Source organism: Arachis ipaensis, chromosome B03, assembly GCF_000816755.2.
Source record: "Arachis ipaensis cultivar K30076 chromosome B03, Araip1.1, whole genome shotgun sequence".
Taxonomy (NCBI): domain Eukaryota; kingdom Viridiplantae; phylum Streptophyta; class Magnoliopsida; order Fabales; family Fabaceae; genus Arachis; species Arachis ipaensis.
In genome coordinates this window covers 30,178,320-30,185,282 of record NC_029787.2, presented here as the reverse complement: position 1 = coordinate 30,185,282, position 6,963 = coordinate 30,178,320, and the positions used below count along the sequence as shown (strand labels likewise).

General features: G+C 35.9%; 1 long non-coding RNA gene across 1 annotated transcript; it reads right to left on the bottom strand.

Annotated features, from left to right (window-relative positions):
- On the bottom strand, positions 718–2,641 carry LOC110269627. Its single transcript, XR_002358397.1, has 2 exons — positions 2,446–2,641; positions 718–786 (listed from the first exon to the last, which is right to left on the bottom strand). It is a non-coding gene; the product is annotated as an uncharacterized LOC110269627 (long non-coding RNA).

Below are 6,963 nucleotides of genomic sequence, written 5' to 3'. Positions count from 1 at the left end.
CATCATTTGCTTTCGGTCGAGGGAACTTCGATTCATGGAAATATATTACCATTAAAACGAAGATGTAGTCATTAATGGAAAGTTTCTTTCTTTGTCTTTCGGCTTCAATCACCTTCCTCAGGAAGCTTAGCACATGAGATGCCCAATCCCATCGTCGGAGGTTGTCCACATGAAGGGCAGGCGGCTTATGGATCGAGAAGGTCGTGCTTACTATCGTCAGCAGCAAGAAGCACTTCTGGACGAAGACGACAAAAGTCCTCTTGAATTTCTGCTGGTTCTCCTCCCCTTAACATTCATGTTAAGCACAGATTTTGTCAAAGATGCCAAAGTAGCACCTTTGAAGATGTCAGTTATCTCCTTCTGTTTCCCAATTAGTTTGATGTATTCAACTTTTCAGGAAAATGATCCCCTATAATATTTTATTATAAACAAATTAGTCAAAAAGGTTCAGTTTCATTTTTTATTTCAAATGAATCTAAAATAAAGCAATGAATAAACCAAAATAAGCACAAGGTGGAAAGTATATTACCGCCGTGATTTATGCCAAGCCCATCTCTTATCTCGGCAGGTGTTATGTATATTCTGCCATAGAGAGTGTCTAAGTATCCATGATAGTCATCATAGTAACGACTCAATTCCCTCAAGAACTTATGAGAGACGTTCATTTCTAGGACATATACCAGCGCACCGAATCCCATTTCTTCCACAATATTTTTCTTTTTCTGACTCATTTCTTTGAACACCCTTTTCTATTGCTTTTGTTTGGCATCTCAGATCGTGAGTTTTCTACAGGATTTTGAAATAGTATGTGAAGGTTGTAGAAGGCTTAGAGAATGGGAGTTGAATCTATGGCCTTCTTTTACTTTATTGAAATAATCCTTTAATAACAATTTTTAAGGCTGAATCTGTTTGAACTCAGCAGTGAAAAATTTATGAGACAATTTTTTTGTCTCATGAATATCAGAAAACAGAATAGAGAAGGGAAGAGAAAAGCTGACACCATCATGTATAATGGTTCAGTTGCCTTGTGCAATGCAACCTACATCCAGTTTCCACCACAACAGTGGTGGAATTTCTATTATAGTTAAAGTATTACATACATCAATTCCACAAGATTGACACAATCCTTTCCTTCTCAAGTTCTAACCTCACTTGACTTGGCTATGCTAATACCTAACTCTTCACTCTTAGTGCTAACCTAACTAAGAAAGGGATACATCACTGGTACAAGATACAAGACACAAGAAATAACCTAAAGAAATTTGAAATAACTCTAGACTTTTCACTCAAGTATATTACTCAGCCTTTTGTCATTTTTTGGCTTTTTCTTGAGCTCTCTCTTTCAGCCTTTTGCCTCTCAAAAAATTATAGAAAGATATACATTAAAATGAAAATTATAATCTGTAAAACATGAAGGAGATTAATGCTTCAATAGCCTCAGTTGCTATAGGTTGAACGAGATTCACTTAACTCTGATTTAGTTCCTCATTCTGGCGGAATGCCTCTTTAACTAGAGAGCACTGTTCAAGTTGATGAACTCTTTAGAGAAAACTTCTCAGAACAAAAACTTCAAACCCCTGGTTCTCTCTCCTTGTCTTCAGAAGAGTAAAAACTTTTCTTTTGTATCTCCTTGCATGTTGCTGAGTTGCTCTCTTCCAAGTCAACTCCTCGAGCTGTGTGCTACCAACTTACCATTTCACTCTTTTTAATTAATCCCTAAATTAGGAATTTTGAATATGAGCCTTTTTGCTTGATCAAAAGCCTCATTGGAAGCAATGAAAAAGTTGTTCAACGGTAATCCCAAATCTGAACCATTAAAAGTATGCTTTGGCTCCAAGAAACTTTGTGAACTATTAATTTACAGCAGCAGAGATCAAAGACTTCTTTCTTCATTTAACCAAAAATGGTATCGTAGAAAGTTGGAGAAGGAGTGAAGAAATTAACATGCATGCAAATGGAAATAAATCACCTTTATCTTCTGACTTAGCTTAACACGGTTTGGTTTTGGCGATTAGACATTTGCTTTTTGCTTAACCCTTCTCTTTCTTTCTTCTTTGATGAAATGAGCAAGAAGAAGCTCTCTCTCTCTTTCTGGTTCTGACCGAAGCAAAGGTGAACGTTGGCTTTGGAGGATCAACTTGGGTGAGAGGCTTGGGCTTAAGTTGGATTTCTTCAAGTTCAGCCCAAGAGATTCTTTTACTTAACGACTTTTGGGCTTTTAGTGCTTTGTAACCCACTTTGTTTCTGGTTTGATTTTCTTCCTATTGGACTGTTGCAATATTTTTTCTTTGGCCTGCAACACTAATCAAACTCAATCAAAAGCTAATTGGGTGATTAACCCAATTTGTCATCATCAAAATAAGCTAGTTAAATTCTCAACTTAACAGTATGTTATGATATATTTATAATACAAAAATAGAGTTTATTTAATGTGTATATGCTTACGTTATAGTGCGGCTTCTCCTTTTTTGTGACCATCATCTTTTTCAATTTTGCTGTAAGGACAAAAAAATTTTGTCAATACACCGACAAGGCGACAAGCACAAGCATGCATGTTTGAATCAAGTGAACCTAACTGAAATCCCCAATGAACCGAATTCTATTCATATTTGAACAAAATGTGATAAAGATTCAATTAGCAAGAAAAATATTTCTGCATGAAAATGAACTCAAGTGAGCACTTAACAATCAAGTGAACGTAACTCAATTCCCCAATGAACTGAATTCTATTCATGTTTGAACAGAACATGATGAACATTCAATAAGTAAGAAAAATATTTCTGCATGCAAATGAACTCAATTAAAGTAAGTGATGAACCGAATTATATATCAGAACCAATAAAATAAAAACACATTTTCATTTGACCACCTTGTCCTAAGAGTCGAAGCTCTCCTTGGGCTAAGTATCTAGCCACTACTTTGCTTTGTCCCTCACAGCAAATGGTGGCTAGCCACTGCATCTACCCAGAAAAACTCGTATCTTCGATAAGTGGAAGTGCATAAGCCAAGTAATACTTTATTATTAATCATTCATTATCAATTCTGTCATCATTCATAACATCATCATCATCATTTATGCACTTCCTCAACCACAAACCATTATTTCAAAATCTTTCTTCACGGTCAACTTAACTACTTCTCTAGATTTACCCCTCTTCCTAAGATTTAAAACTAAATTAGGGACTTTAGAAGGTAACTAAGGTTTAGAAGTTAGAAAATAGGTTAAAAGCACAAAAAATCCACTTTTTTCAAAACACAAGGGTTCCGCGTAAGTATGCCATGTTTCGCATACGCGGGGGTGTTATTTGTCAAACTCGCGTACGCAACCCTTGTTCGTTGACGCGAGCCCCTCGGATAGAGAAGATGTCCCGTGTCGCGTGGTACTTGCTCACGTACGCGAGCCTGTAAGATTTCCTTTTTGCGTACACATGCACACGCCCGCGTACGTGGGATGTCTAGACAGAGTCCATAGTCCGTGTTGCATGTGTGTTCAATACGCATGCCCTCTAAAAGTGTTAAAAAGCTGTTAAGTCCTGTAGAATTCACTTTTGCACACCGAACTTTCAACGCGCATAAATTTTTCGTTAAAAATTATTTTTAGTCCGTTCTTCAAACGGCGTAAATTTCACGACTCAATTTTTGTTTGAAACAAGTTTGACAGGAATTGGGGGTCCGGAAGCCAAGTTATGGCCCACCAAAATTTGGTCAAAAAATTAGTTTTTTACAAAATCACCAAAACTTCTATTTTTACCAACTTTTATTTCAAAACCAATGATTTCCCACTTCAAAACAATACCAATTGTGTACAAAACCATTCCATCTTCTCCACATAACCATTTTCACCCCAAACAAATCCACATCAAATTAACACAACTCATTATTCATCAAACTACCATAATCATAGTTCATTATCATCATCAAGCACCAAAATCATGAATTCTCAATTCATTCTCAAGATAACTCAATAATTTCATCAAGATTACTAACCATTAACATGCTTACACATGCCAACCTAACCTATGGTCAACTAGGCTACGTTGTCACATTACATTATATATTATCCACGAGAAACCAAAACCATACCTTGGCCGATTCCTCCCTAATGCTAAAGCACCTCAAATATCTCTGTTCCACAACCGTCCAAGGCTCCAACTCCTTTCCAATCACAAATTCAGCTCCCAAGGCTCCAATTCAAGCTCCCAACATCATCAATTTGTCTCCAAAACACAAAATTCAATCTAATTTCACACAATACCACTATAATCAACATAGAGTTCATAATTTCAAAAAGGAAACAAGGGTTTGAACGTTCTTACCTTACCCCACAACTGTTTCTAACCAAAACACTACAATTCCCACAAGCTAGTTTGATCTTAACACATCAAAACATAAAAAATATGAATACCTAAATATCCAAATTTTGAAATTGTGGAAGGAGAGAATGAGTGTGCAAGTGAGATATCCTTACCAAATTGCTTACTATGCATTGTAGAGCTCGACGCGGTAGTCGCGTAGCCGCAAACAATGCAGCGATCGGAGCTTCGAATTGAAAGTTATGGCAAATTGAAATCAAGAACAAGGGTTTGGGTTTCTTGTTCTTCCCCCTTTGTGTTTTTTAGCGTGAAAACTTATGAGGAAAGGAAGAATGAGCTGAAGCTCATATGGGTGGAGTGAATTGGTTGGGCCTTCATCGCAGTTTGGGCTCAGTTTACCCGGTTTGGCCCGTTGGCCTGGTTTTGGGCCAAATTCTTTTAAAATTAGTGTTGAAATTCATATTTTTAATATCTCTGTCTCTCTAGATCAATAAAATTTAATTTTTTAATTTCTTTGATTAATAACTAATTTATTGACTAATTATTTACTAATTACGCGAGGTATACAAGGCGGTGGAGGGGCACCATCCAGCTGGCTTCCGTAAGAGGATTCCGGTGCCGTAGTGTCCGTCGCTGTAGGCGGCATTACTGAGACAGTGGACTGCTGAGAGGATGGAAGAAGCATCATTTTCGTAGACATAGGGACATAGTTGGGGTTAGGCACCATCATGAACGACTATTTCGATGCACCAGCAACCTGTGACGTCATAGGGGTAGTCGAATTAGAGGGAGAGAATCCAAAATTTCCAGGAGTACTGGTAGAAACCTTCCCTCTACCACGACCACGACCACGACTATGACCACTAGGCTGATCCACAACGCCTCTACCTGTTATCATATCTGCAAAGAGCATATCAATTAAAATTGAAACTAAACAAGTTCAGTACCCTAAGTTCAGGATTTTAGAAAACCCTAAGTTCAAAACAAGTTCAGTACCCTAAGTTCAAAACTAAATAAGGAATAGAAATTAGAATATATTCTAATTAAAATTGAAACTAAACAAGTTCAGTACCTTAAGTTCAAAATTTTGAACAAGTTCAGTACCCTAAGTTAATAACTAAATAAGGAACAGAAATCAAAACATGTTCTAGTTAAAATTAAAACAAAACAAGTTCAATACCTTTAGTTCAAAATTTTAGAAAACTCTAAGTTCAAAACAAGTTTAGTATCCTAAGTTCAAAACTAAATAAGGAGCAGAAATTAGGGCATGTTCTAGTTAAAAATGAAACTAAACAAGTTCAATACCCTAAGTTCAGAATTTTAGAAAACCTTGAGTTCAAAATAAGTTTAGTACCCTAATTTCAGAACTAAATAAGGAACACAAATTACAATATGTTCTAATTAAAATTGAAACTTAACAAGCACAGTACCCTAAATTCATAACTTTAGAAAACTCTAAGTTCAAACAAGTTTAGTACCCTAAGTTCAGAACTAAATAAGGAACAGAAATCAGAACTTGTTCTAATTAAAATTGAAACTAAAGAAGTTCAGTACTCGAAGTTTAGAATTTTAGAAAATTCTAAGTTCAAAACAAGTTTAATATCCTAAGTTTAGAACTAAATAAGGAAAAGAAATCAACACATGTTCTACTCAAAATTGATACCAAACAAGTTTAGTACCCTAATTTCATAATTTTAGAAAATCTTAAGTTTAAAATAATCTCAGTACCCTAAGTTTAGAACTAAATAATCAACAATAATCAAAAAGTATCAAAATAGCAAATAAACCTTATAAATTGTATCAAAAAATTAGAATTTCAGAAAACCCTAAGTTTAGAAGCATTACCTAAATAAGAGCACCAGAGCTGAAATGAAGAAGCGGCATAGATGGCAATAGCGTAAGCGACGGCAGCAACGATAGCAGATCATTCAGAATCCGGCAGCTACAACGGTGACGGCAAAAATGAAGAGGAGTGGATCCCGGAGAAGAGGGGCTACCGATGAGATGAGAGAGGTAGAGAGAGAATGAGATGGTTAGAGAGAGAGAGAGAGAGAGAGAGAAATTTGAATGAGAGAAAAGGGGGTTTGCGCTTCAAATTTACGCCACAGATACTGTCGGATTTTTTAGACAGTTACGTATTGCGGGTGGCCAAAACAAAGCGGTTCACTAAGTGGGTTTATCGTCGGATTTTTTCGCCAATAAATTCGACGATATAAAGGACACGCCAATTTTTTTTATTTTTTCTCCAATTATTACAAGTGAATTTCCCATCAGAATAGTATATCTGTCGAAAATACTTTGACCTGATGAATTTGACACCTAACTTGTCGATAAATCTAACGGTAAAGCTGTGGCTACTCTGTGACGCTAAATCCGATGTACTCAGTATTTTTCTTGTAGTTTTTATTCCTCGGATAAAGAATCAAGGATTGAAAAAGGCATTTACTCTTTCTTTACTATAAATCTCCCCTACAAATACAACCTAATTTTGTCGCTACTTTACTTATTAATGACCTAAAAGAAAAAGTATAAGGGACTAACACCTTAACAAGCCAATTTAAACAACTCCATTTAATAATTATTAATTTTAAGTTAAAAAAATTTGAATAATTAGCATTAAAACGATTTTGAATAATAAGGACCGCCCCAT